Here is a 14,895-nt window from a genome sequence, read left to right as displayed (position 1 = left end):
GTTCATAGCAGTAAAATCCTAAGATAGTCAAGCATAGGTACCAAACAAGAAAGGATGGAAGGAAGGAAGGAAAGAAGGAAGGAAAGAAGGAAGCAAGGAAGGAGGCTGGCTGTCAGGCAAGCAAGCAAGTAATCTAGCAAGGGTGTGTTTATTATTCTCTGCTCTTGACTGTGTGTGTGATATAAAATGCTGCTTCAGTTCTGTCTTGATTCCCCCAAATGACAGGCTGTGACATGGACTTGTAAGCCTGACGAGCCCCTTTCTTCCCTGAGCTGCTCATTGTCAGGGTACCTCATCAGAGCAAGCAAAATGAAAATAGGATAAACCTCAGAGCCAGGCAATCCCAGGTTTAAATGATTGCTTCTTTGGGGGTGGGGAGGGACAAATGGCCGTAGCTCCATGCTGTTGGTAAAGTCTTAAAATAATGTTCTTATTTCATGATTTATCAAATTTTACCTTCTTTCAGAGTGAATGTTGAGTCCTCTAGGTTTTCTTGTGGAACTTAGTAATCTGTGAGTACACTTGGAAGAGAAAGTTTCTTCCCCAAACCTTGACAGACACAAACCTTCACACTCATTATCAAGCTACTCTGACACCAACCACATTGGCCAGGTTTTCCAGGGGAAGTCGTTCTTTGTAAGATTTGTCTTGAGGTCTAAACTTATAATAAGTACGTAAAAAAAAAATCTGAAGGGTAAGGTAGAGATCACAGGGTATGAAGACTTCCTTTTGTCACAGTGAAAAATTTGGCTACTTATTTGATACCCATTTCTATGTAGTTCTTTGTTTATTTCCATTTGTTTTTTTGTTTTTTGCTTTTTGTTTTTTTTTTTTTGTTTTTTTTTTTTTTTGGTTTTTTCGAGACAGGGTTTCTCTGTATAGCCCTGGCTGTCCTGGAGCTCACTTTGTAGAGCAGGCTGGCCTCGAACTCAGAAATCCGCCTGCCTCTGCCTCCCGAGTGCTGGGATTAAAGGCGTTCGCCACCACGCCCGGCTCTCCATTTGTTTTTGAAGGCAGATTTTATTTAGGCATATACTGTTGTGTTTTATAAAAAGAAAGAGACAAGAGATATGTTTGGTGGAGGCATGGTATGGTGTGGGGACAGTGGGTGCCTCTTGGGGCCTATGTTGAGGCATCCCTTCCCTGGGATCAGCCACAGGATGGTTTAGTATAGAGTAGAGTTTATTCAGGGCATGGGGAGGGGAGGAGAGAGAGAGAAAAAGAGAGAGGGAGGGAGAGAGAGAGAGAGAGAGAGAGAGGGAGAGAGAGAGAGAGAGAGGAAGGAAGAAGAAGGAGGAGGAGGAGAAGAAGAAGAAGAAAAAGAAGAAGGAGAAGGAGAAGGAGAAGGAGAAGGAGAAGGAGAAGGAGAAGGAGAAGGAGAAGGAGAAGGAGAAGGAGAAGGAGAAGGAGAAGGAGAAGAAGAAGAAGAAGAAGAAGAAGAAGAAGAAGAAGAAGAAGAAGAAGAAGAAGAAGAAGAAGAAGGAGACAAGCCATGAGAACATGGGCAGGGGGGGGGGGCAAGAAGAGAGGGGGTAAGGAGTGGAAGCAAGAGAGCAAGAGGAGCAAGCAGCCCCTTTTATAGTGAGTCAGACACACCTGGCTGTTGCTAGGTAACTGTGGGACAGAGTCTAGACTAAATGCCAACCTAGAAATTCTTTCTTCAGTCATCAAACTCTTCCACTTCACTCTTGCACAGGAACAAGCGTCTAGTCAACCATATAGGGTATCAACAATAAGCCAAAGTAATGGATCCACCCAGGTTCGACGTGGGGAGCCAGTGAGTTTACTGGGGTTACTTCTGGGAACAGGGCTGAGAGGTCGCTTTCAGGAGCAGCCCATCCATCACCAGTGCAGAGTTTTACCCCACTGTATAGGGTGAGTGCATAGACGTTACTTCATGGAGCTCCACATTGTTAACTTCCTATTTCCTGTAGGCTGTAGCATTGCTGCTGATTTGCAGTAGCTAAGCACTACTCACAGATTTCGACAGGAACCCCACTGAGACACACTGTCTATGGATTCTGAGCTAGACAGCTTGTGAGGCCACACCCACGGGGGAAGTGAGTTCACATCAAAGTGGGTATTGGTGTTCTGGACACCCACTCCTCCTACTCCCCACCCCTTCCCTGCCTCCAAACCAGGCATCAGAGAGCCTGCCTGAAGCTCCTCGCTGTGAACCTCTCTCATTCTAAGACCCCAGAAGAAGAGGCTCCCTCCTCTGCCCTGTGGGCTCCAAATCTTTTTCCTAGACCCCACCAGACTGATTGAATCACTCTCCTCAAGCCTCTGCCATACTTTTGCCCTCTGTCTGTCTGTCTGTCTGTCTGTCTGTCTGTCTGTCTATAGCTTTATTGCTGTTCTAATAAAGCCCCCAGCCCCTGGTAATCCGTGCCAGCATCCTCATGAACTACTAACTCCCCACAGCAAAACCTCACAAGGAGCTAGCTGGCTGGCAGGAGGGAGAAACAGCTAGACTGTCAGGTGAGGATCCTGCAAGTGTCCTCTCATCTTTTCATCTTCTGCGACAAAGTGTGAACAGCCCCATCTCCATTGTCATATTCGAACCATTCATTGTATCCTTTTACTTACTTTATTGCCATGGTTACCGGGCCAGGGTTATCTCTACTCCAAAAAGGCCATGGGATGACCATGTTGTGCCTAAAAGAAAAAGACAGATGACACTTATGTACAGAAATAAGGTTGGAGGGGAAAAAAAATCACAGCCATGGACTGGTGTGTGTTAGCTGAGAGAGAGGGAGAGGGAGAGGGGGAGGGGGAGGGGGAGGGGGAGGGGGAGGGGGAGGGGGGGAAAGAGGGATGTTGCATTGGGAGAGGTGTTGTGATTCTTCATTCTCTGGTGAAAACAAAGTAACAAAGTAACAAAGCCCTTTGTCTTCCGCTGAATTTTTTCTGCTTTTTTTCTTTTTTTAAACTTTTACGATGGCTGTCTGTGCAGCCCAGGCTGGCCTTCTCTTCAAAGCAGTCTTCAGTTCTATAATCAGGAGCGTGCACATCACATACCTGACTGTTGGGCCTTTATTAACAACAGAAACGGAAGTAACCAGTGTGTATCCCTAGCAAAGCCGTGACCGAGAAAAGAGCCAGTTCCTCTGTGCTGTTGTAAAGACACTGAAGTACAACCAAGAAAGCTGGTAACGGGATATTAAAGACAACTTTAAAAAGGCACCGGGATCCTATTTAATTTTAGTTCCGCTTTTGCTTCAAAATTTCAAGCATAATCTTAATAGGAGATATACATCGAATACAAGGTATTTCTTCTCAACCCTAGACTAACTCATCCTTTCACCTCAGACTCCAACGGGGTTCAGTCTTTCTCTTTGCCTTAGAAGTAACTGCCACTTGGAACACGCCATCCCTCTTCCAGCTTCTTTGTCATAGACATCAAAGAATTTAAAATAGACTTAGCAACCGACTTGAGGACAAATTGACTGGAGTTTGAGAGGGGGGAAAATGCAGGAAGCTGAAGATACTTGGCAGCTGTCAGGGAGAGAGGCTGGATCAGAAAAAGAGAGAGAGAGAGAGAAAAAGTAATGCTTTATGAACCAGAGGTCAAGCAAGCAAAACAGGATGAGCGGAGGCAGTCTGTCAGCAGCTGCATGGAGTACGGGGAGCAGGGTGGCAGGATGCGATGCCAAGAGTATCAAGGCAAGCAGCCTTAGGATGTTGGCTAGTGTCCAAAACAGAGAGATGGAGAGGGGAAAGAGTTCAGAGAGCAGCAGGCTCAAGATGAACATCTGTAAATAACCGCATTGAAGAAGGAGCTCCTGGGATATGTGAATGCCTCCGGGAAGAGGTAGCTCCTCCCTTCGTCCCCGCCCCCAGTACCCGCCCACTGCTTCTTATCTCATCTTTGGGTGTGCCATATTTATTCCTACCTTCTAGTGTCCGGTGGGATTTTTCTCTTTATCAAAAGTGGGTTTGCCCTTGCCAGGGCGAAAGCTTCACCAAAGGGTAGTACCAAGTGCTGACCAAGCCATTTGTAAAATCGTATTTCAAATTCTAAGGAGGGGTTATTGTAATATTTTCCCCTTTACTTGGCACAGGTTTTCCCTTACAAAATTGAGGGTGACTGGAGACTCCAGAGTTGGGCTCTGACGCAGATTGTGAGCGAGGTGTTCATTCTCTCACCAGCGACTGCCTTATTGCTTTGCATTTAAGTTGCAAATATATCTTAGTGACTGTGCAGTTTTCTTTGACCAGATGAAGTTCTACTATAGTTTATGGCATCAAAGTGCTTTTTTTTTTCCTGGTTAATTTAAGTGTCTTTAGGTTATATGTGGGACTGTGATAGGCAGCCTATTTTGGTGGAATGGGGCTTGCTCCGGCAGCGACCCAGTAGAGAACTCTACAGGGGACAGAAAAGCGAGCCAAGTTCCCAGAGTCAGGTGCCTGAAACCACAGAGCCCCCAACTCCATTATTCTGTGACTACCAGTCACACAATGTCCCAAGCTTCTGGCATTCTGGCCAGACTCCACCCCCACAGTTACCTGACTATAGCCAGGTATGCTCCTCCCCACAGTTACCTGATAGCCCAGCCCACTATAAAAGGAGCTGCTTGGGCCCTCTTTGCTCTTTTTAAGCTCTCACCTTTCTTACTCTTATCTCTAGCCCTCCTTCTCTCTCTCCCTTCCCCCCTCTCTCCACGTGGCCATGGCCAGTCTCTCCTCTTTCTACCTTCTCTCTTTCTCCCTGCCTTTCTACAATAAAGCTCTAAAACCATAGACTGTCTCTGCTCATCAAGGCCTGCCGTGCTTGAACAATAGGATAAGCTTTCTGCATTTAACCTCTTGCCAGAAGACCTTCCTGCGCTCCAGCCAGGGCCCAGACCAAGGACTTTTGCCCTTGGGGGAACCATCCAGCACCCCCTATCCCCCTGCCCTCTACTCCCTTCAGCCCCAGAGCTGACCAAGCCATCCCCCGGGCCCCCATTTGTTCTCAGCTCCTCTGAGGTATCCAGCGTGGGATGCTGGAGGCTGGGAACCGGGTGCCTAGGACTGCCCCACCACCTGCTGAGCTGCGGTCAGTGGCTTCCCTCATCCAGACACCCACTCAGGTCTCGTGGAAAGCATGTGGCAGTCTTCCTCGTCCGTCTGCCCAGAGCACCAGGACTCTGGCAGGATGTGAGTTTTCTCCCACTCCCCTTTATTCCCCAGCGCCCACTGCCCCACAGTTTTATTTCCTTCCTTCCTTCCTTCCTTCCTTCCTTCCTTCCTTCCTTCCTTCCTTCCTTCCTTCCTTCCTCCCTCCCTCCCTCCCTCTCTCTCTCCCTTTCTTTCTTCCTTCCTTCCTTTCTTTCTTCCTAACTTCCTTCCTTCCTCCCTCCCTCTCTCTCTCTCTCTCTCTCTCTCTCTCTCTCTCTCTCTCTTCCTTCCTTCCTTTCTTTCTTCCTTCCTTCCTTTCTTTCTTCCTAACTTCCTTCCTTCCTTCCTCCCTCCCTCCCTCTCTTCCTTTCTTTCTTTCTTTCTTTCTTTCTTTCTTTCTTTCTTTCTTTCTTTCTTTCTTTCTTTCTTTCTTTTTATTTTCGAGACAGGGTTTCTCTGTGTAGCCCTGGCTTTCCTGGAACTCACTCTGTAGCCCAGGCTGGCCTCGAACTCAGAAATCTGCCTACCTCTGCCTCACAAGTGCTGGGATTAAAGGCGTGCGCCACCACTGCCCAGCTTGATTATGTTTTCAAGTCTGCACACACAGCACATGTTTGTGTGCAGGTGGAAGGAAGATTACACAGAGAGGTCACATTCGTGTGTCCATGGGACTGATTCAGTGATGCAGACTTTGACAGTAGGACTCTGCATTTAGACCCTGCCCAACTGAGTTTTGACTGATGTCACCCATTTGCCACCTACAGCAGCCTTGACAGTACAGTATCACAGTTGACAGGGATTGTGTTCTGGACTCTCCTCAGTTCCCTGTTTCCTGCAGTCTCTATAGGAAGAATTCAGAGGTGACTGTGAAGAGTGCCAGATGTAATAGAAGACTGACAGAGCTTATTATACTATAAGATCCTATACCATGAGAGTGGACCATGACCAGATGGACCATTAGCAAGATACAAATTCCCAAGGGATGAGTATGGACAATGGCCAGAAAGACCAGTGTGCTAGCCCTGCACGTTTAGGTGGGATTTATACTGTTTCCAAAGCCACTAGAACAGAGATCTTTCCTGAGGGGTGTTTTCTTGTTCAGGCGATTGACAGGTCCATTTAGATTAACTCCTAAGGGAGAGGACAATAGTAAATCTTTGTTCTTTACCTGAAACCTGTCCTAGATAGTAATCTTATGACCTTCTGTCAGTTCAGAATGTCATCTCTTTATCCAGGCCCAGAGACCTGACTTAGATATCATTCTTTTGGGCAGTGATCATGTAAGAGAACAGATTAAAAAGGAGCTTAAGAAAAAGAGAACAAGAATGAATTTATAATACTTACCTGGCAGGGGAGATATGATCATGAAAGGGGTTGTGGTTTTTACTTTCAGCAGGAAAGGTTATCCATTGCACTCTGATATGCTGGCCCTTTGTAGCTTTCCCAAATGTGGGAGCCTCAACTACATCACTTGTGGGAGACTGAGTTTCTACTCTCCCCTAAAGCATGCATTTATAAAAACGGCCATGTTTTACCAGGAGGAAGTGGCCATTCCCTGATGGATCTCAGCAGAGCCCACCTAGATAGCTGCCTTCTTCCCTTTGTCTAATCTGTAGCTATTCTTTTACAGAGTGTTTTAAATATTAAGAAGGGGCACTGTGGCGCCCCCTTTCTTTATCCTTTTTATAGGTCTTCACTTGTAAGATCAGTTTATTAAGAGTGACATAGGAGGTGAGACCAGAATTGATGTTCTTTCTTTTCTTTTTTTAAGGTTTATTTTATTTATTTTATGTTTATGAGTACACTGTAGCTGTCTTCAGACACACCAAAAAGAGGGGCATCAGATTCCGTTACAGATGGTCGTGAGCCATCATGTGGTTGCTGGGAATTGAGCTCAGGACCTCTGGAAGAGCAGTCAGTGCTGTTAACTGTTGAGCCATCTCACTAGCCCCAGAACTGATTTTAAAGAAAAGATAGAGCATGCCTCTGCCCTATAGTATTTCTGATCTAAGAATATGTTGGGGGAAAAAATCTCTGCCGAGTTCAGCTTTCAGGGCCTACGGTTTTCAAGGCCCTGAAACCATTCTCTTTTGGAAAATGGAGGATTTCTTTTTCTTTCTTTTTTTTCTCCCTCCCTCTTCCTCTTCCTCTTCCTCTTCCTCCTGCATCCTTTTTGAGATAGAGAGCTTCAGCTCATTTTTCTGAATTCTGACTTGAATAAAACCATGCTCTGGCCCCTGGTTTGCTTTGGTAGAGAGCAAGGTTAGTAGGACTAGGACTTGGTGGCAGTCAAAGTCCTGGCATCGCAGTTCTTGGCTTTACACAGTGTTAGCTATGAAGGAGAGGTCCAGCCACTATGATTTCAAGTCTGCTCATGTCAAACCAGCGACCTCATCATCTAAAACACAGGAGAGCCAGACAGTGTATATTTTCCAGAAACCAGAAGGAGCAAGCTGGTAAGTGGTTTTTGGAAAGGCATCAGATTTTCTATGCGCATGCCCTTTGACATAGCAATCCTGTTTCCAGAAACTGAGCCTACAGAAATAATTACACAGATGGACAAAGATATATCATAAGGAAGGCAGAAACAGCATTACTTACAATCTTGAGGAATCGGAGACCACTAAATGTCTGGCAAAAAGGCAATTGGTTAAATGAATTATGAGAGAGAAGGCACTATGCGCTTGAGAAGAGGTATTTAATATGTCAAATGACTACCACGCTCAGGGAATATATGTTCAAAGATCATAAACCCTAAAATCCAATGCTCTTAGTTTCAACCACCTCCAAGCAGCTCTGTAAACACTTGTCCCACAGCAGAGGGCTGGAGTCTAACAAACGATCCTATAAAAACACAGGACTTAAAATTTAGATTCCTAGAAGCTTAATTGCAGTTTTTACATTTTTGGGCATATATCTATATATCTATATATGGTTTATATGTATGTGTTATGTTTGTTTGTGTGTGTGTGTGTGCCACATAGTCTGAAGTTGACATTAAATATCTTTCTTGACCACTCTCTACTTATTTATTGAGGTAGGGTCTATAGATGAACCCGGATCTCAGCAATTCTGGCTAGCCTCTTTAGCCAGCCAGACCTCTCTGTCTTTGCTTCCCAAGTACTGGACTTACAGACACTTCTCTGCCATGTCTGTGTGGATTTTACAGGGTTTCTGGGAATTTGAACTACAGTATTTATACTTATGCGGCCAGTGCTTCATCTACTGGGCCATCTTCCCAGCCTGGTTGTCGTTTTCTAAAGATAAAACTAAACTAATATATTTGACTTCAAGGACTTGAAACATAGTAAAGTAACCCAGGTACCTCAGGGGTATAGCTCGTTGTCAGTGTACGAGAGGTTTCAGCTCAACATTTATCGTAAAGCATGACTTAGAAAAGAAGGCAAGCCAACGTAACTTTGGAAAAACAGCTTATTCAGATGAAAGATAAAGGCTTACAGAAGTATGAAGTGGACACAAAACCGAAATATGGCTGATAGAATACATAGATTTGTAGTAGAAAATTCTGGTTCTGTGTTTTGTTTTTGTGCTTTAAAGACAGGTTCTTTCCAGTAGCCCAGATCTAGGATGGCCTGGATCCCCCTACTCAACCTTTTCAGTACAGGGATGACAGTCACAAGCCACCACGCCCACCACAAAGTTCTCCAGCATGGGAAGTTACACAGGTATACTTCTAAATATCCTTTGCTTTAAAAAAAAAGCATTTATTTTTATGTTATGTGTGTGCACATGCCACCTTCACATATGTCTATGCATCACATGCGTGCGGTGCCTGAAGAGGCCAGAAAGGGGGTGATGGATTCCCCAGAATAGGGGTTGTAGAGTTGTGAGTTGGATGAGCTGGGTTGTGGGAACCAAATCTGAGTTTTCTGCAAGAGCAGTAAGTGTTCTTAATCAATGAAACCATCTCTCCATCCTCAGTCGCCCTTTGTTTATTTGTTTATTTGTCATTCAGTGTCAAGGGGTTACAGAATGAAGTGTGGTCCAGAAGTTCTGGGAAGGAAAACAAAGGGAGCTACATCCTGCTGACTGAGGCAGGATCCTTCTAGCTCTCTAGTCTCCCACCTACTGTTGAATAAGAGCCAGAGCTCAGACAGTCATTTGATTACAAGGACTGCAAGAATGGAAGGTAGCATTTAGGAGCAAGGCATGAAGACCAAGTCTATGTTCCTGACTGTGCTGGTGGGATGACAGGCTGCATGTTTTGGGATATCTCTTACATGAGATAAAAACTAGCCTTTATCTTAAGACACAGACACTTAGTTTTTGCAATATATTTTATAATCCATGTAATATGATGCAAAATAAATTCAGGACTTGAAATAGCATCATCTTTGAAATGAATAATAACTAGTAAAACTGAATGTGTGTGTCTGTGTCTGTGTGAGAGAGAGAAAGAGAGAGAGAGACAGAGACAGAGACAGAGAGACAGAGAGGGAAAGAGAGAAGGGCTCTAGATGCCAACACTAAATTATCATCTACAAATACAGAAAAGCTTAAGAATGCATATTAAAAGGCATCTCACACAAACCAAGATAATACATGTTCAAAATCTTTGAGAAATAGTTTGTTATCAAACATAAAATACACCATTTGACCCCAAATAGAAGAAAGTTCTGAGTATTCCAGTAACCATATCCAGATAGGGTGGCAGGTTCAGCTGGTTTTACTGCTGCTTTCAATCTAAACGGAGACGTCATGTAATTCTTACGTTATTTAAATAATTCCATTCCACAGGGGGAAAAATGATATGTCTTTAATTCATTGCCTAAAGTATCATGAAGATAGCACACAAGAGAAAATTACATGGACTCCAATTACAGATATAAAAGGAAGTATTTCAAATAAACTATTAGATGTCTGAGTCCAGATATCCATTTTTTAAATTATATGATACGGCAAATGAAATGCATTCCAGTAGCACAAGGACTTCGGAATCACAGACTTTATCAACATATTTTATTATATCAACAATCCCAGGCATATCAATCGCAGCTGAAAGGCTATTCAGTAAAATGCAAAAGCTATTGTGGATCACTGTACGGAGGAAGGATGAGAAGAAGGCCACTGGAAAATAACAAATGCTAGGTCCCAAAACAGCAGATGATATTTTGAAGAATAAAGCATTAAGGCCACTTCCTATTAAAACCTGAGATCAGATCCTGCCATTGTCCCTTTACGATCTTTGGAGCAGTAGCTAACGCAAAAGACACAAACAAACCAAAAACCGAAACATTCACGAAGGACACTGGAGGTAAAGGACAGGTAGAACGTAGTTGAAGCACTGAAAGTTATCTCAACATTTGCTCTAAGCCGTGTGAATTCAAAAGATAAGTGTATGATAAACAAAAATATAATTTTTACATTTGAAAGCAATAATACAAAAGAGACAATAAATTCTACTCAGAATAGCATTGGCATTTAAGATCTTGGGTCTGTCTGTCTGTCTATCTCTCTGAAACCAGCTGTTGAAGCATCAGTGACCAGCAAGTGCATGAAGTGGCAAGCTTAAGGGTATAAGCTAGGTCAGTTCTAAAAACAAGACAACCAGGGCAGAGGAAGGGTGTGAGATTTAGATTTAGGGATGTTTGAGCCAAGCTTTGGCCCTCTTTTGTACTAACTGGTCTACTCAGATAGCTTCTATTTATCCACTAAAACTTAGGCTACGTATCCCTTCTAGAAAATTCCTGGCACTACGCCTGATGCAAAGGAAACCATCACACTGTAACAGGACTTAAAATAATATCAGAAAAAAAGGGAAAGAAAGATCAAGATCCTAAATGGAGGACATAAGTGGGTAAGAATATTAACTCAAGCTGAGCTCATAATATAAATGACTAATCCTTATGATCTTTATAGATATTTATAAACTTAGACATTTTCAGGACCAACCAACACAGATTCATGTTGCTATTGAACAAGGTCAACAGAATTAAAGCTAAATAAAAACAAATCAGAGCTTTGTTATTGCTGCGATTTGATAAATTTACTTTGTAGAACTCCCTTCACAAGCAGACACTTTGATAAGCAATGGATTTGTAACCATCCAAGTGAATTCTGTTGTCAGATAACTTTGAACCTAGAAATAACTTAAGACTCATGAACACATCAGTGTTTGTCCTCAAGTAGGCAGACATGGTGCTGAGAGGAGCCGAGAGTTCTCCATCTGGATCTGAAAGCAGCAGGAAGAGAAGGTGAGTCATGGGTCCAGGCTTGACCTCAAAGGCCACTCCCTGTGACACTTCCTCCAACAAGACCACACCTCCAAAATGCCACTCCATATGCATCACTGGGAGCTATTTTCATTCAAACCACCACAATGACTTTAAGTTAGTTTCTTTAGTAAAATAGAACTCTGAACATGGACTAAGGGGTTAGAAAAAGAGTCTCAGGAACCAGGAACTGAGCAGTTACTGGCCAGGAAGTCTTTGAAGAAATGGACCTAAGGGTACCAAAGATCTCTCTCAGCACAGTAGGAGCAGAGCACAGATCGAGGACATGGATTAGAACAGTCTGGGCAAAGCACTAGCCACCTTGTGTATTTTTATATCCAGATAAATCTGTGTCTCCACCGAAACACAGACTAAACATCCTTTGAAAATTCTTGGTATGAGAATTCCATTTAGACCCCTTCTGTGTTTCGTCACTTAGTTCTCAGCTTTTAAATGGTTTCACTCTCCACTCTGGTGTATCCTCCCCTGCTATGTGAATCTTTTCCTATCTTTCCCTCTCTTGCTCTCCTCATTTCCCCTTCTCCATCCTTTACTACACATAAGGTGTGTTGCCATAACAATCAACTTGCTGATTTATTCTCAGTATCTCCTACTAGACTATAAATTCCTTTGTGGATAGAGTCCTGCCCTGTTAGGCCTTAGATCTTCAGACCCAAGATTAGTGTTTGCAACTAGTAATAGGTAGCCACAAGGTGTATGATGTATGGGCAGATGGCTGATAGAATGAATGCTTTATCGGCTGATGAGTGAGTTTGTCTGGAGAAGAAATTATTAACTTAGAAATGATTAGAGAGGTCGATCAGAAAACTATTTTATCAAAGTGTGTTTGAAAGACTTGAATTTATTTTACTTTAAAAACAAGCTCATTTGATTTTATGTCTGCTTAAACTATTGCTTTCCTTCTGTTATATCCAAGTTTACAAGAACATTATTTGAGATTGTTTTGAACAGTTAGTAGATATCAAATATTCAAGAGAGTAGGCACATGGGATAGGAGATTTAGTCTCAACTCACAGTGTTTGGAGATCCTAGAACATTCTGTGATTGGATGAGTCCAAGTAAGACATACTGAATTTTGGTCTCAGCTCTGTGCTTCCACTGGTAATAGATAACCCCCTGGGGAGCATAGACCTTTTCAAGAGATGGTAATGTAACATAGTCTAAAACGGTGTTCCCAGCACTAGATAGCCATCAGTAAGTCTGAGTGCTGCCCCAGCTCCCATGTCAAACTCTAGAGAACAACATGGGTATCAGTGCTCTGACCACCAACTGTGTCTTATCCAAATAAGGGTGTGGAGGCAGAAAATGCAGGGTTCAAATTCCAGCTCCATCACGAAGTCAGTGCTTGCTCCATATTGTTCCTTTCCTGTAGACCCTAGCTCTCTGTAGCATCCCACTGCCTCTGGCATTCTCCTAGGCATCTTGTTTATTCGTCACAGCATCTGAGATTTAGGGCCTTCTTCCTTCTAAGTCTAGGGAAAATCGAGTGCTTTCTGCTTCCTCTACTATTGCTATGCCAATTAGGGCTCCATCTTATTCTGCTTTCTTCCACAGATGTCACTACTGACAAGCCCTTAAATCAGAGCCCAGCCTGCTTTCACCATGAAATCAAGCAGAAGACAGAAATGGCCCTGTCTCTCTAGAGCTTAGGACACAGGCTTGTCCCTCATCCACGAAGGCTCAGGGACTGCTTGCTCAGTATTCAGACTATCCTCTTCATGGCCCTCTGGGCTCTGTAGTGTCATTTCTGGCTAGTCATCGGAATTCCAGACTTTTGTTTCTGGTTAGCCGTGGCCTAATCACAGGCCAGACCCAGTGGAGCAAGTGGGAAGCATCACTAATCAAAGTCAGCAGAGAACAAAAAGGTCTGGGAAGGAGGATATTATAAGCCTCAAGGATATCAAGAAGCCGGGCTTATTGGCAGAGCTGTGGGGAAATCACGGAAGGGATGCAGTCAGAGGAGGGGGGCGATGCACAAAATTTCTGTGGCTGCTGGAAGCCAGGTGTGAATAGGTTGCTGTAGGTGATTGCACGCATGGGAGTTGGTCAGTATGAGAGGTGTGGAGAGGAAACCTGGGAAGGCATATGAGCCTTCAGTTCTCAAGGGTCTCACCTTCTGGAGCAGGGAGATGACAATGGACAGGCAGCCACGTAGATGTAAAAAGTTGAAGTAATAAATATGGGGAGCAAACTAAAACAGAAGAAAGTTAAGTGACGTGACAGTCACAGGAGCCCTTCCCTGAGAAAAAGGCATCAGCTCTATAGTCGGAGAATCAGAGGAACTCAAGAGGAGGAGCCATAGAGGCTGGGAGCTCAGTGAGGCGCATTGTTGGAGACATGGATGGGGTCGGGGGAAGCAGGGGAGGTATGCTGACTATTCTGGTGGGCTCTTCAAAGAAGATGCCAACCTGTGACACATATGTGATGCATGGCCGGCCCTGAGTTGTGAAGGGAGAGAGCCAAGTGTAGGCTGGTGTCTCCAATTGGAGCCTGGGCACCACAGTAAATAATATGGCCACGTTCGGAGACGTGGGCATCAGATACCTGAGTGATGCAGTTTGTGTGAATGGTAACTAGGTAACGGGACAGGGTGGCAAATTTGCACCTGTGGGCCTTATAAATTGAAAAGACAGAGTTCGATATACATTTTATGGGATGGAAATGTCCTTCGTTCAAAGCCTGCAGGTGAAGTCCCCTTTGCTTCCTTGGGCTGGAGGATAGACTGTGGTCTGAAAGATAACAGCTTAGGAAAAGGCACAGAGATGCAGAGGTGGGCAGGCTGAGGGAGAAAAACCATTTTCCAGGATAACCATACCATTCCTTCCACACATGAGGGATGGACAATGGAACCCCCTGTTTGCTGGCATTTTGTGTCACCACTCAGCATGGTCCCTTGGCTTCAGTGGTCTTTGCTCTTTCAGCCACCTTAGCAAGTATACAGTTAGGTCTCGTTGTGGTTTGATTTTCATGTTCTAACGTCCAATAGAACACCTCTCAATGTGACTATCAGTCGCTCCCTGTGCTCCTTGGTGAGATGTCTACTCATCTTCTGCTCAGCTTCAAACTAAATCATTTTTATTTAATATTGAGTCTTGGGATGGTTTGAAAAGTTTCCTTTAGGTTGAATATGGTCCTATGTACTGATCGCTTCTTTTAACAGATCGTTGGGCACCTTGGCTTAAACTTTACAACGTGCTTTTAGTATCATAGCCAACATGACTGCCTATTTTTCTATAAATGTTTACTTTTTTTTCTTTTTTACTTTTTTATTAGATATTTTCATTATTTACATTTCAAATGTTATCCCCTTTCCTGGTTTTCCCTCTAAAAACCCTCTATCCCCTCCCTCCTCCCCCTGCTCCCCAACCCACCCACTCTTGCTCCCTGGTCCTGGCATTCCCCTACACTGGGGCATAGAACCTTCACAGGACCAAGGGCCTCTCCTCCCATTGATGTCCAACAAGGTCATCCTCTGCTACATATGCGGCTGGACAAGCTATTTTCTGATGTTAGGATTTTTTTCCTAGGAAGATAAAGT

General features: G+C 44.0%; 1 long non-coding RNA gene and 1 other non-coding gene across 2 annotated transcripts in view; one reads left to right on the top strand and one right to left on the bottom strand.

Annotated features, from left to right (window-relative positions):
* 4930571O06Rik (RIKEN cDNA 4930571O06 gene) overlaps positions 1-14,895 on the bottom strand; it is a 33,527-nt gene that overhangs the window by 15,698 nt on the left and 2,934 nt on the right. Inside the window, exon 2 of the long non-coding RNA NR_110476.1 lies at positions 2,590-2,658. This is a non-coding gene — a long non-coding RNA (RIKEN cDNA 4930571O06 gene). The remainder of the gene's footprint in view (positions 1-2,589; positions 2,659-14,895) is intronic.
* Gm24291 lies at positions 6,440-6,601 on the top strand. Its single transcript, XR_003947631.1, has one exon. It is a non-coding gene; the product is annotated as a U1 spliceosomal RNA (small nuclear RNA).

This window comes from Mus musculus, chromosome 8 (genome assembly GCF_000001635.26).
Source record: "Mus musculus strain C57BL/6J chromosome 8, GRCm38.p6 C57BL/6J".
In the NCBI taxonomy this organism is placed as follows: Eukaryota; Metazoa; Chordata; class Mammalia; order Rodentia; family Muridae; genus Mus; species Mus musculus.
The sequence above is the reverse complement of the archived record's forward strand: the minus strand, read 5'-3'. Positions and strand labels throughout refer to the sequence as shown.